Source organism: Genypterus blacodes, unplaced genomic scaffold (assembly GCF_046128005.1).
Source record: "Genypterus blacodes isolate CSIRO-AG114 ecotype Tasmania unplaced genomic scaffold, CSIRO-AGI_Gbla_v1 ptg000027l_1, whole genome shotgun sequence".
In the NCBI taxonomy this organism is placed as follows: Eukaryota; Metazoa; Chordata; class Actinopteri; order Ophidiiformes; family Ophidiidae; genus Genypterus; species Genypterus blacodes.
The window spans coordinates 969,841-984,119 of record NW_027466840.1 but is presented as its reverse complement, the minus strand read 5'-3'; the positions used below and the strand labels follow the sequence as shown (position 1 = coordinate 984,119).

The window sequence follows — 14,279 nt, the reverse complement described above, 5'->3', positions numbered from 1 at the left end:
AAACACACGTTTGACTTTCACTGACCGATGCTGTGGTCACCCTCATTTATGTACTTTATCTGAAACTTCACAGACAGAACTCACTTGATCATGTTGATATGCATTACAGATTTATAATTTTATTGTTTCACTACCACAATGAATATTCTAATTCATTTAACTCCAACTCCACCTAAAAGACATGAATACACTTTTTCATTCACGTTCAGTATGTACAAATAGTCCCTGCAGATATAAATACTGACTGTATATCACTCATCATAACCCATATTAGATTGTACCACACTTCATAATATGTAGCTTATACTTTGACCTATAATCAATCAAAGTGAAAGGAAAACAATCCGACACGACAGGAGCGACTCAGGCTGCATTATACTGTGATGGCGTCACCCCAGTTGATTCTTGGCGGCAAAATGATGATGCACAGCACCATCTAGTGGCCGCATCCTAACAGGTGACTGGCATTTATTTAACATCTATATTTTATACAGATGAAACTGAAGGTGCTGGTTCTTATTTAATTTAAATTCCTTTGCAGGGTGGAAGTGATTTAATGATGCGTATGGATCATATATTGATTAGGAGCCATTATTAAGGCGAACATATCTGTGAGGAATTCCGCAAGACTTCAGGGCCTCTGCATGCGTGTGTGTGTGTGCGTGTGAGAGAGATCACAGCTCAAAAGACATCAGAGCCCCATTACCTGTCGCGCCACTAATGAGCAACCTGTCTGCGGTTAATGTCCGTACGGCGTCTGGAGACAAAGCCGAGCATCGACGCCAAATACACACAGAGGCTCGGCGAAATCATTCCTGCAATAGTCGTGCGGCGTAAATGAATTAGCAGGTTTTATTGCAACAAATTAGGGGAAGCTTATAAAGATCCCCGCAACGCTCCCCCCCCTAGAACGACCTACCCGAGTAAAAGAGTTGGAATCTAGAAGCGTGTATCAAAAGTTAATTTGGAGGTTATTGTAAATTATTATTAATGATCTGATATTCTGTTTGTGTGTGTGTGTGTTTGTCTGATGTACTTCAATCTCTAATCCTGTCTGTTTGTGGCTTAGAAGGGATTCACCATGGGACGCCGCCCGCCGCTATCTAACCTGAAACAGATTTGATCCATTTTCTAAAGCATATCTGTCTTTTTTCAGACAGGGGCTTTTTCAAAAGAAATATGTCAGCAGTCTGGGGGATTAAGCTTCTTTTTTTTTTGTGTTAATCACCAAAAGACCCAACCTGCCCGACATTGCGTTAGTTGGACAATGAGCCGCGCCGAGCCAAAGTCCCTTTCCCATTTAGATGCTTATTTTGATCTTTTATTCACATTGTGTTGGAACAATCTGATGTATTAACCTTTAACTTCACACTCCGCTGACTTACATGATTATCACATGCAAATGAAAAGTGATTTAAGGGGCAGCAGGGAGGGGGGGGGAGGAAAAGTGGAAGTTGGAGTCATTTCCCCACCTTGCTGAAAGAATAGACTCATCATCATTCATTCAGCTTTGCTCCTTAAGGAATGAGCGACTCGTCACTGTTGACTCTCCGAGCATTCCAGGAGCTGAATACTCTAACACACACTCCCACGCTGAGAAAATACACAAACACGTCGTCCTCTCTATGCTCCTCGCACGGCAGAAATTAACTTGTTATCTTGTTCATTTTCAAATCACGTCAACTGTTTATCTCACCGCGCAGCTCTGCTGCCATTTTAGGTTTAATGGCTCACACACGACACGTTTTGACAGACTTCCTTGCCACAAATGAAGTCTCCCAAGCTGTTCGTACCCCCCTACCCCTCTCTTTCTCTCTCTGTGTATGTGTGTGTGTGTGTGTGTGTGTTCTCGCCACCCAGCTGTTAACTGCACTCCTGTAAGTGCACACCACGTGGGATGAGTGTGATGTACTCCCAGTATCGTCGGTAGTTATTTGTGGGGTGTGTGTGTGACCACAATTCCCCAGCCACAGCTTATTGCAGGGCTGAAGCCGAGCGAGATATACTCTAGGTCTGGCATAAAGCCACTGGACTTTGCAATAATTCATTGGCCAAAAAGCCCTCCATGTACTCACCGTGCAATATTTATACCCCGCTGAATGAAATTTTCTTGGCTACATCATCACATAGGCCCAGGGCAGGGATTTTCTCTTGTGTGAAAGGCTTTTAGTGTGTGAGACTTCTGTGAAATCTGGGAAACAATTCTGCAAATATCTCCCAGGATCATTCCGTCTGCTTAGAATGATGAACGGGATTGTCAGTCGCTGTGTGGAGGAGACGCTCCGACACATACATACAACGTGTAAAGGGACTATATTTACTTAAGTATTGATCCTAACTGGGTACTTTTAGATGCTTGGAATCCACTTGGTCATGTACTTTGTCCAACTTTCTACTGCTATTCCTCTGCGTTTTAATTCTAAACTCTCCTTAATAATAGATCTGTTCTCCCAAACCTTTCATATCCATTTTCTGCTACCATTCTGTCAACTCTGCCTTTTTTCTCCTGTTCTACTTCTTCTTTGTTTGTGTTGTTTGTTGTATTCGTTTGTTGTCTCCTAACCTCAAGAGGCTCGGCACCATGTAGAAATGCTTCAACATGTGATTAAAAATAAAGTTGTCTTCTAAAGAGGAGCAGTGGCAACAATTCAAACTCTTTATAAGCTTGTTTTGTTGTTCCCAATTATAGTGCCTTCTAAAGAACAGATATCAAGTGCTGCAGATTGCGTAAAGGCAATGAAAAAATGTTTTAGATGTCTGTAATCAAGCTGTTGTTGAATGATTTTTTTAAGTTGTCTACAAATCCCAGCAAAATTTTCTACAGTAACACGAGAAGCAACAGAACGCTAAAGGACTCCTGTGTCCATTTTGTCCATATTTTTCCTCATAAATATGTCAAACACATCTTAACTGTATAGATGTCTGTTCAAACCAACCAGTATGGAAGCTTCAAAGCCCACTGCCAGAGGAATTTAGAGGAAAACAAATGTGGGTGTGTAATTAGGCTCTTCTGTACGTTTTCTAAAATGGATGCAGCGTCCTTTTCGTGTTTGCAGTTTGTTAAAAGTCAACATGTGTCCCACTTACCAAGAAAATGAGGCTCCTCTTCAGGATTCATGCAGGTGCCACCATGCTGCCCCAATGCTGCCCCAATGCTGCCCCGATTGCTGCGTTTTAACCTCGCCGACACACCAATGAGCTGCACTGCAGCGCGTCCCCCAACTGCCGCCCACCTGTGCCACAAAAACAAACCGGCAGAGAAAAGATTCAATTGCAGCAGGCGTGGGAAAAGTTAAACAGCGGCTGAAACGTGTAGAAAAACAACAATATACTGCATAGATACTGCAGCTGGAGTTGGGGGTCAGGCAATTAAAGTGATGCTCTGTAATCGGCGGACAGCAGCTGTTGGTTCAAGTTAAGATAGTAGAAGAAAGTTGATCTTTCTAGTGAAGTAGGGGTGCGATTATCAAAATGCTTCAACTGATATTTGGTGGGATTAGTGGGCTACCATGTAAGAATCATGCTGTATTTTGTGAAAGTGACCTACTTTCTAGACACTAAGCATTTTGTAAACGGTATCTCCGCATTTGCAAAAACTCCATTAAGATATGGAGAGCAGAGGATGACTCGGGTTACCTAATCAGAACGCCTAACTATAAATATTGGCTTCCTTTCCGTCACTCCAGAATGTGTATTTTCGGCGCAGTTGGCCTTTGCTTTTCTGCAACGGACTGTTAAACTTAAGGCCTTTTGGACCAAGTTAATGGCAACCAACCAAGCCAGCCTCTGTGACCAACATGCAGTCAAGGTCGCAGCGTGTGGCATTCAAAGTGACCATCTGTTTTTTTGAAGCTCATTCAAAAATGTGAAGACGATAGTCTTCGGTGACATCATAGCCCGAAATACCTCACTCAAGGTCAATCTATGACACGGCCTCTTCTGTTCCATTCCTTTTGGGTCATTATCAAATACCTTTGGCTTCTACCTTTTACCAACACACGCTCACACACACACTGATGAGACCGCACAGAATTAACCTCTCCAAAGACGTTTTAAAAGACAGACCCTGAGTCTGACATGTCGCTGGAACAGCTTATATGCATTTGCATAACGTTTGGCTTCGGCGTAGGTGATAACGGCATGTTAAGCCTGGATTACAGTATGTGACTTTGTGTGCCAATGTGTGTGCGTTGAATATACCCTTAGCTTAAGCTGTGTACCTGAATAATACTGGAGCTGGAATGTGTTTTAGCTGGCGTGCCTCCCCGGTGCCGCCAGGGACAAAGAGAGAAATACTACGCCATGCCGTGTTGCTTGTGTGACCTCATGAAAGTCCCTTCAAGCGCTGTAATAAATCACAGCAGCCGTTCCTGGCGAGAAACCCGGTGACACGCACTCGCCTGTGCGGACACACACACGAGCGCGCAAGCTGGGACGCAATATGTCAAATTCAAGAAATATGGATAATGCTGTTATATGAAGTACTCGGACCCCCAGGGGGAACAGAAGGGCCTGGTAGTTAGTTAGGTCATCCCAACACTACATGATGGTCAAACCTGTGTGAGCCTGGGATTCTGAACTTTTATATCCTAATATTTGGCGCTTTTGACATCACAAATTCCCTTTAAGTACGATGTCAGAGTGGAGGGAAGCACAAACACAGCAGTTGTACTTTTTGAATGCAGGTCATCGTGACTGTTCCACTGTGAGACTCGGCTTTGATCGTAGCGGATAAATGAATTAGTGATGGAATGGAACCGAAATACGGTCTCCATGACATGACGACAACAAGAATAGATCACACGTGTGTATGTAGGTATTTGTTAGTTAGTGGGTTAAGTTAAACTCATAAATTGCTGTAAAGTTGACTGTGGAAGCAAACTTTTAAGTTGTTGATCATCATATTTGTTGGTTTCATTGGAAACACAGGCTGGTATGCAAAACTCCATCATTATCATGTTTTTGTAACTTCCCATATGAGGTAAATGGAATTTGCAGTTCATTTGTGGAGATTAATTGGTATTTCGGCACAAACGGCCCATAATAAAATGAATTTATTGTCTCAAATGTAACTTTGTTTACCAGGTTAGAGGACAGGTTGATTAAACAATAAATGTCAGAATAAGTAATTTTCTAACAGGGGGACAAAGGAGCAACATTTAGGGCTAAACAAACAATTTTACTCTCAGATTGAGTTATTCCACACACACTTAACCGTAAGTGGGAGCACATCATATTTAAGGGGATTTCCAGGCGTAAAGTCTGAATGTTAAAACTCCATTCATCCACTTTTGCTCACTGGGAGAGAACCTAAATCTGTCCAAACTTGCAGAATGGAGGCAAAAATTCTCCTCAGGGGTTTAGAAGTATATCAATATAAATAGATCCGGCAGCATAAAGCTATCTGCACATCTTCCAAACAGCAGGCCGGCCGTATGGATTCTGGCACTTCATCTTTTTTTATCAGCGAAGGCAACATCTCGTTTCTTGTTACGTTCTTGTGGGAAGCAGGCTTTTTACAAACTTCTATGGATTCTGGGCTCATTGCGATTCTAAACCAGGTTAGCTGCGGCTCCCATCAATTCTTTATATAACACAACAGCGTCTGACAGGTGTGGGGCATCTCCACGCTGTTTAAGGGGGCAGAAACAATCATTCAGAAATGATTAAAATGGTGTTAAAAGGCAAACCGGATGATTCCATTTGAGCTGAACGGCATTAATGGGTCTGTAATGGCGCACGGTCGCTGAAAGACTCCGCAATTGTGACCAATCTGCCGCTGTCATTTACAATAGTTCAGACGGGGAAGTTAGTCTCACTCACTCCTCGGTACTTAACTGTTGTCTTGCCTCTCCGCCGAAATCACATTTGTAGCCGTCATCTCTAATTCAAATCACTTTGCCACCTGAACCCCCTCCGACACAATTTCAAAGTAATTGCCACGGGGGACGGAGGACATTTTATGCAGGGGAGGGAAACGAGCTGAGTGAGAGGCGACATTTGCCTCCCAGCACGTTTACCTATTTAACACACGTGGGACTTTATTTGAGGCTCCTAGTAAGAATGTGAAATAGAGGAAAAGCCTTTTTTCACAAAACTATAAACTATGTGAGTGAGAATTGAGAAAGTAAAGAGCTGAGATGTTATTTTAAACTGAATATGCTTTTGAGAAGTTGTTTGGGCGTGTTGAGGAATGTTAGGGTACGTTAACCTGCAGGCGCACAGACACACCGATGCGGTGGAGTCAGGCAGGATGCGGTGCGGCTAACATGTAACATTAAATGTGACGACGGAGCTTCCACGCTGTGTTTAATTCACAGCCTAAACTGTGAGTGGGTGAGTCATCCACCCAAATATAGCTGTGAAAATGGAGGTCTTCTAAAAACAGCAGCAGCAGCAGCAGCGGCAGTATAGATCCCCGTACTCCAGAGGGCACCATTAGCTTGCTTTTTGCGTGTCACTGTGAAGCACAGCAGAGGGGGAAGCTTTCTCTCAACCAATTAAAAGCGTCAGTGCTGCCAAAACAACGATGTGATCAATGTGTTTCTGCAACTGCTGTTTCTGCAATTGCTGAATAAAGCGAGATGGAAAGGAAATGTGATTAGTATAACCTATAATAACCTCTGATACTGTAACTACGGTACAATATTTGTCCAGCATCGATCCTTAGGCAATGTCAGGTATCCAATAAAGCAATTTACTCTGATTGTGCATTGAATCGTGTGCAGACGTTTACACGGTTTGGCTGAGTAGGGTGTTTGATCATTGGAAAGAGGATTTGGGGGTCAGGGATGGAGCGAGAGCGACTGCCAGGGGGGGAGGCCTCGTGTTTGAATGGTACTGTATGTGGATCTTACCCGTTTGGAATAGTCGTTTGCGATTGCTGCCTCCTTGGACAAGAGTGATGAAAGAAGAGAACTCCTCTGAATCCCCCTGCAGAGAGAAAGAGACAGAGACAAGAGATGGGTTAGACGGGCGGGCGGGCGGAGCGGGACGTGCAGAGCTGGGCTGCAGCCGCTCTGCATTGTTCAGCTATCAGCGTCGTCCCCTCAGGTTTGCAAATGCGCTTCACAGGCTTTGAGGTGGTGATTCTTTTTCCCGCTCCGCATAATGAGAGCGGCAAAAATAGACTCCGACACGGATGCTGACAGCGGCTCCACGCACACGCTCCAGACAGGCGTGCGGGGCGCTGGGTCCGCTTGGAAGTAATAATTCCTGACAGTGACTCGCACCCTTATGTGCATGAAACACACCTAGACAGAGAAGAACTTTAATTGATTTTGTCAACTGTTGTATTCAAATTGATGCCTGTAAAATAATAGGGCATCAAGGGACCCAAAATCCTGTCAGAGAGCATAGAGGACCTGCTCATTCTTGCAAACACACCACACACACACACACATACATAGAAGTCAATATTAAGTCTGTCATGTTTGCATACACAAATTGCCAAGACCAAGGTGGGGCCCACTGACTTATTAATAGCAATGAAACTCATGCTTGCTAGTGTTCGATGACTGAGGTGATTGACAGATCTTCCCTCTGTGTGGGATAACTGAATGTCGGACATGGTGGCACACACACACACCACGTCTTGCATTTGCTTGCCCGACAGATGCCAAAACGTTTTCCCTCCTTTTAAATTCTCCCTTTGCCGACGCAGTGTTTACTTATGAGATCACACACACACACACACACCCCTCCGCCCAACCCCCTTTACTCTTCCCAATCTAAAAATGGACCCCTTTCATTTCGCGAGCCAACAAAGAGCAACGACTCCCGACGCAGTCCGCTCTCCCGGCATACTGATTAATTAGCTTGTATAATTAGCTTAATGATTTAGAGAAACATGGCAACGGCCGCCCAAGAAGCTATGCTAATGGACCCCGTCTACGGCAATTAAAATGCCCATAACTTAACAATGGTGGCTTAGAAAGCAAGATAAGTGCTGTGAGAAAAGTTGGAGTAATCGATGTACGAGGTGCTCTTGTGTTAATTAAAATGGGTTCATATTTCTGGTTTTAGTGCCAAACCTCAAATTAGAGCCGGAATGTGATGGAGGATATAACCCATGTGTCCTATCCGCCACGGATTTGGTGGATCCGTTGAGTTAGGCCTGTACCGCCATCAGCATTCCAAGCGACACTCCGGAAATAAATCGACACCTTCACGACTCCCCCCCCCCCCCGAACGGTAACCAATGGAGACAGCTGCTTCGCTCGTAAAAAACACCGGTACGTAGAGGTGGAGGTGAAGACATTGCTCATCCGTTCCGAACATCACTTCCCACAGGCCAGTCAGGTGGGAGCATTCAGAAGGAAAAAAACCCAACCAGAATGCCGGGAAGATCACACCCAGTCATAAACGGAGGATAATTTACTGCACACTTTGCTGCTAGCTGACAAAGCAGGGGAATAATGGCGCCATCAGGCTTGTACAAACACAGGAAATGGACTGTTGTTACGGCAGGCTACAGTAAGACTTTAGGTTTATTGCAACGCTTAATGTGAAACGAGCTTCAAAGCTGCGACAAAAGGAAGCGCGTCTGCAATCCTCCAGCGCTCCAAGTACACCTGAGATCATTACATATCTCCTTCTTTATGGCATTAATTCTATCTTTTTCACACATTTCCTTGCTCTGCTCTTATTGGTTGATCTTTACAAGCATTATTCTAGTGGTTTCCTTGGTTAACCCTTTCTTAAATACATTTTTAACCCTTTAGTGTGTCTTAAACTTACTATTTTATCAATTGTAATGGAAAGTACTTTGAATTTTAAGTGCTGTTTGATTGATTTGATTGGATAAACATCATCGTACTGACCAAACTATCTTTTACACTTCGACTGGGCGTTCATATGTTCTAAAAATGTACATTTACAGAGCTAAACCATTTGATTGTAGTATCTGGAGTGTGTTAATACATCTAACTCTTCAGACAAACGGCTCAATGGTCCAGTCTGCTGCTTCATATGATAGATATGGAACTATCAAGTGTTCATATGCTGACAGCCACATGTCGATTTTGATGTTTGTGAGCTTTTCCAAACGCTACAAAAGAAGAACGGACTTCATTACAGCTCTGACAAAGCGTGACACGGAAAACAGTGAGGCTCCCATCTGTTAGCTGGTTTGTGAGAGCAGCAGCAGCAGCAGCACAGCAGTCAAACAAAACACCAACAACAATGTCAGCAACTCTTCTGTTTACAGAGATAATTGGACACCAGTATCGCCGTCAATACATGGGAGAAGTGCTAATAGCCAATACTTACAAATCAGACGTATACAATGATTTATTAATTATAGCGTTGATGCATTAAGGAAACATCTCTCAAATCCTCCTGACAGCACCAACACATTCCATATGCCACCTTCCGGAAAGCCTCCTCGTGAAACAATGTGTCATTAGGATTCTCAACACTCCCAAGCGCACTAATTGCCAAACAGGCCCGATAACAGCCCGCCTGTGTGTGTGTGTGTGTGTGTGTGTGTGTGTGTGTGTGTGTGTGTGTGTGTGTGTGTGTGTGTGTGTGTGTGTGTGTGTGTGTGTGTGTGTGTGTGTGTGTGTGTGTGTGTGCGCGTGCGTGTGCGTGCGCGAGCGTGTGTGTGTGTGTGTGTTTGCACGTCGCCGGCAGGTGCGATGCTGTTCACTCGAGCGAGCGGAACATCACAGTTCCGAGTTTGACACCATTGTGTCAAAAACTCTGTGCTCAGCTCTGGCGCGGCGTTTCCCAAACAAGCCGGCTAAAAATGAGCATTTGGGAAGCGATCAGCCTTTTTTTTTTTCCACCCCCTCTCTCCCTCCTCTCTCTCCCTCTCCCTCTGATGGAATGTTATGCAGTGCATCGCATATGTATTCAGGATTGGCATCACGCGACTGAAAGATGATAAGCTTTGAGTGGCAGCGGGTTTGATCTTTGAGATTAGGTTTGATGTCGCCAGGATGGGAAATGTGCCCATCAAAACTCAGAGATATACAGATCCAAATGCTGTATAGCAACTTTTTGCATTTTAAGTGGCAGCAGCACTTGAGTGTGGGATGAGTTGTAACATCTCCCTTTTGTCCCTCGCAAACAAGTAATATTTGTTATTGTGTGTCGTTTTGTTCCCCCCCTGTATTCCGTTCATGTCTCCCTCTGTGTATCACTTCTCTTTCTATCACTGAGCATTGTGATTTACTGTCAACAGGGGAGCCAGGTGTGATGGAAGCCTCGGCGTGTGAATAGAAGCCAGGAAGAAAAACAGACGAGCGTCGGACTGCGAGGAGCTGCGGTAAGTCTCTTCCGTCTCAAATCAAAGGGCTTCTTAATATGTCAAAGGGGCGCTGAAAACTTTCCATTACGTGGACGGCGCTCCTCTCCTGAGGCTGCTCTAATCAGCTCAGCGTGCGTAATGGTAATCACTCAAATATATCATCAGCACTACAGGGTAACCACGGCGTCGGCGCACAGGGAGGGGGGCGAGGGTGACTTGTAGACGGTGTGAAGGTGGGACAGGATGGGGCTTGGCGATGAAGGATGCACGGACGGAGAGATGAAACCAAGTGCGAAACAGGAAGGAGCAGGGACGGCGTGGGGAGGGGGGGATGCATTATGGCTAAATTGGAAGAATTAGATAAAGAGAAGGAGGGAGGAAGAGAAGGGGGGGAAGGTTGCGTCGCTCCCTCAGCCTTTGGGCCTCTCAGGGAAACTCTACGCCGCTCTGTTCTCTCCCTGTTCCAGTCAGCATTGCAGAAGATGATAGCATTGATCATCTTCTTCAAAGAGCGCTTTTTCCTGTCACCATATCACCTCACGTCATTAGGATGACTGGTTGAGTTGCCTTAAAAGGTTTCTCTTATGTCTGGCGAAAGGCTGCGGCTGTTAAGATTGTGTTCCACGCTCTCGCCTCGTCTTTGTTTCCGCGAGACTGCCGACAAATCTCAAAACACGTCCTTGTCCGTCACGTCGATTCTCCCGGCGATCACATCTGTTTTTAGATCTGATAAAGACGAGAGAGGGGCAAAGTCAAGCTACGGAACCTGGCGTTGGATTGTGACCTATTTGAAGGCAGCGGGCATATTCACATTGATTGAAACTCCTTGTAATTGGTCGCACTTGTTCATCAATCAAAACCAGGTAATTCCATCACATTCATCGCCTTGGTGACACATACTCCATTCCTATTGTCCTGATGCATTACTCCTTGGTCACGCACACCCCCGGGTCTCCCTGAGGAGTTCCTATCTCCACCCTCATGAGTGCTGGGAAGACGAATAAAGTAAATAGATTTTGTTCTCCAGATCGCTCACATTTCCTCCAATATAAATCCACTTGTCGTCGCATAAATCTTTAGGAAGTTGGGGCCGCCCTGTGCCTCTGCTTATTAGGCGACCGGGGATCAATTTATCACCTTTGAGGACAAAAGAATGGAGGCGTCGGGGGGATTCTCTCCATCCCTGTGATTTATGGAGTTGAAAGGGAGCCGGGGCGTTTTTGGGTCATGCAAATTTTTCCTCGGCGCAAGTCCCGGCCCCTCCTATCGCCTCTTCCTGCCGAATTAATTTCTGTGGCGGCGAGGAGAAAAGGGGCGGAATCTGTAAGTACATAGGGCCGGCCGGGGTAGGAATGAAGGCAGCGCTCGTTCAAATAAAGGGGGTAATGATCAAGCGGCGCCGATGCTCTGACGATTTATCAAAGGATTATCCACTTTCCATATTGACAGAGATAGAGAGAGGTGACGGGATTTGAATGAATGTTGCTCCAATGCATTCACAGCACGCACATACACACACACATACAGGAGTAGTGTATCTAGTTTACAAGCAATTCCTACCATTCACCACTAGTCTGTGCTATTGGTCTGACAAATTCCCTCTCCAGGCGTGTGACCCATTTTTGTCCATGCGAGGATCCAAAGCGAAGGAACCGCCGAGCCGTACCTGCGCCAAGCGGTGACCGGGAGAGGTGGGGGGTGGGGTGGGGCTGTGGGGGGGAGGTGGGGGCCGTGGGGAGGAGGTGGGGGCCGTCGGAGGCTGACTGAGGACGGCCCGCTTTGCGTTGTCGTTACAGGGCAGGTTTGACACATTGCATCACCTATTACTTGGCACGCAGCAGAGCCTCTTATCTCTCTGACAGGGGAGAGAAAGATGCTTCTGTTCTGAGATTCCAACATCAGAACACTTTTATGCTTCTCACGTATGTTAGACTGGAGACCCAGGTGAAAGTACACAGTGTGTTTGTGTGTGTGTCCGTCCCGGCGTCTTAACTACAGGCTCCACTTCACAACTCACTCGCCGCCGCCTTGGCCGGCGTCCACGCTCATCCCTCCTCGTAACAAACGAGCCTACGCCGGCCAGCAGCTTTCTCCGGCACCTAGCGGCGCCGACACATCTTTGTCATCTTCCCTCGTGCGCTCTCTCCCTCTTACTCTGGTTGCCGCTCCCTCTTTTTTTCTTTTCTTCCACTTTTTTTTCCCTTCTTCGTTGAGGCACACTCTAGCCTTTCTTGTGGCAGAGAGCATACCAGGCTCGCAGTTTGCTGAGTGGGCAGCAGGGAGCGGAGGAGGAAAGAAGAGAAAACCGACAGAGGCAGAAGGAGGAGGGAGGAAGAGAGTTATCTAACAGGATTAAAGGAGAACAACGGAATGGAGAGCACTTAAAATACTCGTGACATGAGCCCTCTTGCAAAAAGGAGGGCATGAATAGCAATGGCTGAATCACTTTCGAGGCTCTCTGTTCCGCACACTATGCCCTATCTCTCTCTTTCTCTCTCTCTTGGTACCGATGTCTCTCCATTCTCATCCTTTCTTCCCCCTATTGGCCTCACACTCCGACCGGCCTGGGGCCTGGCTGGATCTCACAGGAGCCGTGTTAATAACGTGCGAGAGATTGGCTGTAATTAACAAATGAAAGAGCGGCGTTCCAGCGCAGACTGACAGACGAGGCCGTGCAGATGCAGTTTGAGAGAGAGAAAGAGAGAGTGAGAGTGAGAGAGAGAGTGAGAACTGATGGGCGGAAGGGAGGATGATCAAGGCAATACGGAGGAGATGAGCACGGGAAGATCAAGGCGAAACAGGTGCGATAAGAGGTTTCAGGAGGAGGGAAATGGAGGACTGGTGTAAGACTGCAGGAACATTTTGGAGGGGAAAAATAAGTAAAACTCTAAGGAGAGAGAGAGAGAGAGAGAGAGAGAGACAGAATCACAGATTTGGCAAAAAAAAGGCAGAGCACATCCAGCAGTATAGCCAAAGGGTTACAGTGGAGGGGGAGGGGGGATAGATGATAAAGAATGTCCTGTCAAGAATTGGGCTACATCAACGGCATTGGCCCACTTCTGAGAGAGAGAGAGGGAGAGAGAGAGTGAGGGGGGAGGTAAGGATTCCACAGTGAGGCCAAGCACATTTGTTTCAGCCGCTTTTACTGGTTGGCTACACGCAGCTTGTTTCTTGACCCGTTGACGGTAAATAAGAACAAATAACACCCTCCGCCGTACGTAAATCACAAAGCTAGAACAACATGACAGATATCCTCCAGCCGGATCGAACTTCCGGGAGAGAGGAGCACTTCAAAACGACGAGGGCCCCAACGCCGCCGCCGCTCCCGCCTCGACTCGCCCGCCCGCCCGTCTGACTCACGGAGATAGCAGCCGTCTGGCAGCCTCGGTATTGAAAACACACAAACACACACAGCCACGCTCCTCTGCACACAGGTGTAGGAGCGCACACACACACACACACACACACACACACACACATACACACAGCTTTTAAATAAACACACACCCAAGCTTCCTCAGCAATGCGCCACAAATCTCCCCGTCCCTCATCCGGCGCAGGTTAACCACCCTGTGTAAATGAAGACGTGACACATCCTCTGCTTAAATCTTACCGGCTGACAACACTGGGAGTTGATTCTAATGCAGCAATCCAATGTGTTTACACTGGCTATAAAAAGATTGGACTCGCTGCATAATATCTATGGATGAGGTCTCTGGAGTTGCCGCTCCCCCTCTTTTTATATCACATAACAAACATGTGATGGCAGTGGCAGAGCGTCTCTATCTTCCTCTCTCTCTCTCTCTCTCTCTCTCTCTCTCTCTCTCTCTCTCTCTCACTCTCACTCTCTCTCTCTCTCTCTCTCTCTCTCTCTCCTCTCTCTCTCTCTCTCTCTCTCTCTCTCTCTCTCTCTCTCTCCCCCCCCCCTCTCTCTCTCCAGCCTTTGCAAATAGGACAGCGTTTGAATATTTCACACACAGCAACTGTTTATTGAGCATCCATTCCTTTTGATTCGCTGGGTTTTAAA

The 14,279-nt window shown here is 46.2% G+C and overlaps 1 protein-coding gene across 5 annotated transcripts in view; it reads right to left on the bottom strand.

Moving 5' to 3' along the window:
* LOC142993127 (receptor-type tyrosine-protein phosphatase delta) overlaps window positions 1–14,279 on the bottom strand; it is a 297,399-nt gene that overhangs the window by 179,541 nt on the left and 103,579 nt on the right. For all 5 annotated transcript variants that reach the window (XM_076143781.1, XM_076143778.1, XM_076143782.1 and 2 more), the window contains exons 5-6: window positions 6,858–6,933; window positions 3,088–3,233 (exon numbers count right to left, since the gene is read on the bottom strand). The gene's annotated coding sequence lies outside the window, so the exon portion shown is untranslated. The remainder of the gene's footprint in view (window positions 1–3,087; window positions 3,234–6,857; window positions 6,934–14,279) is intronic.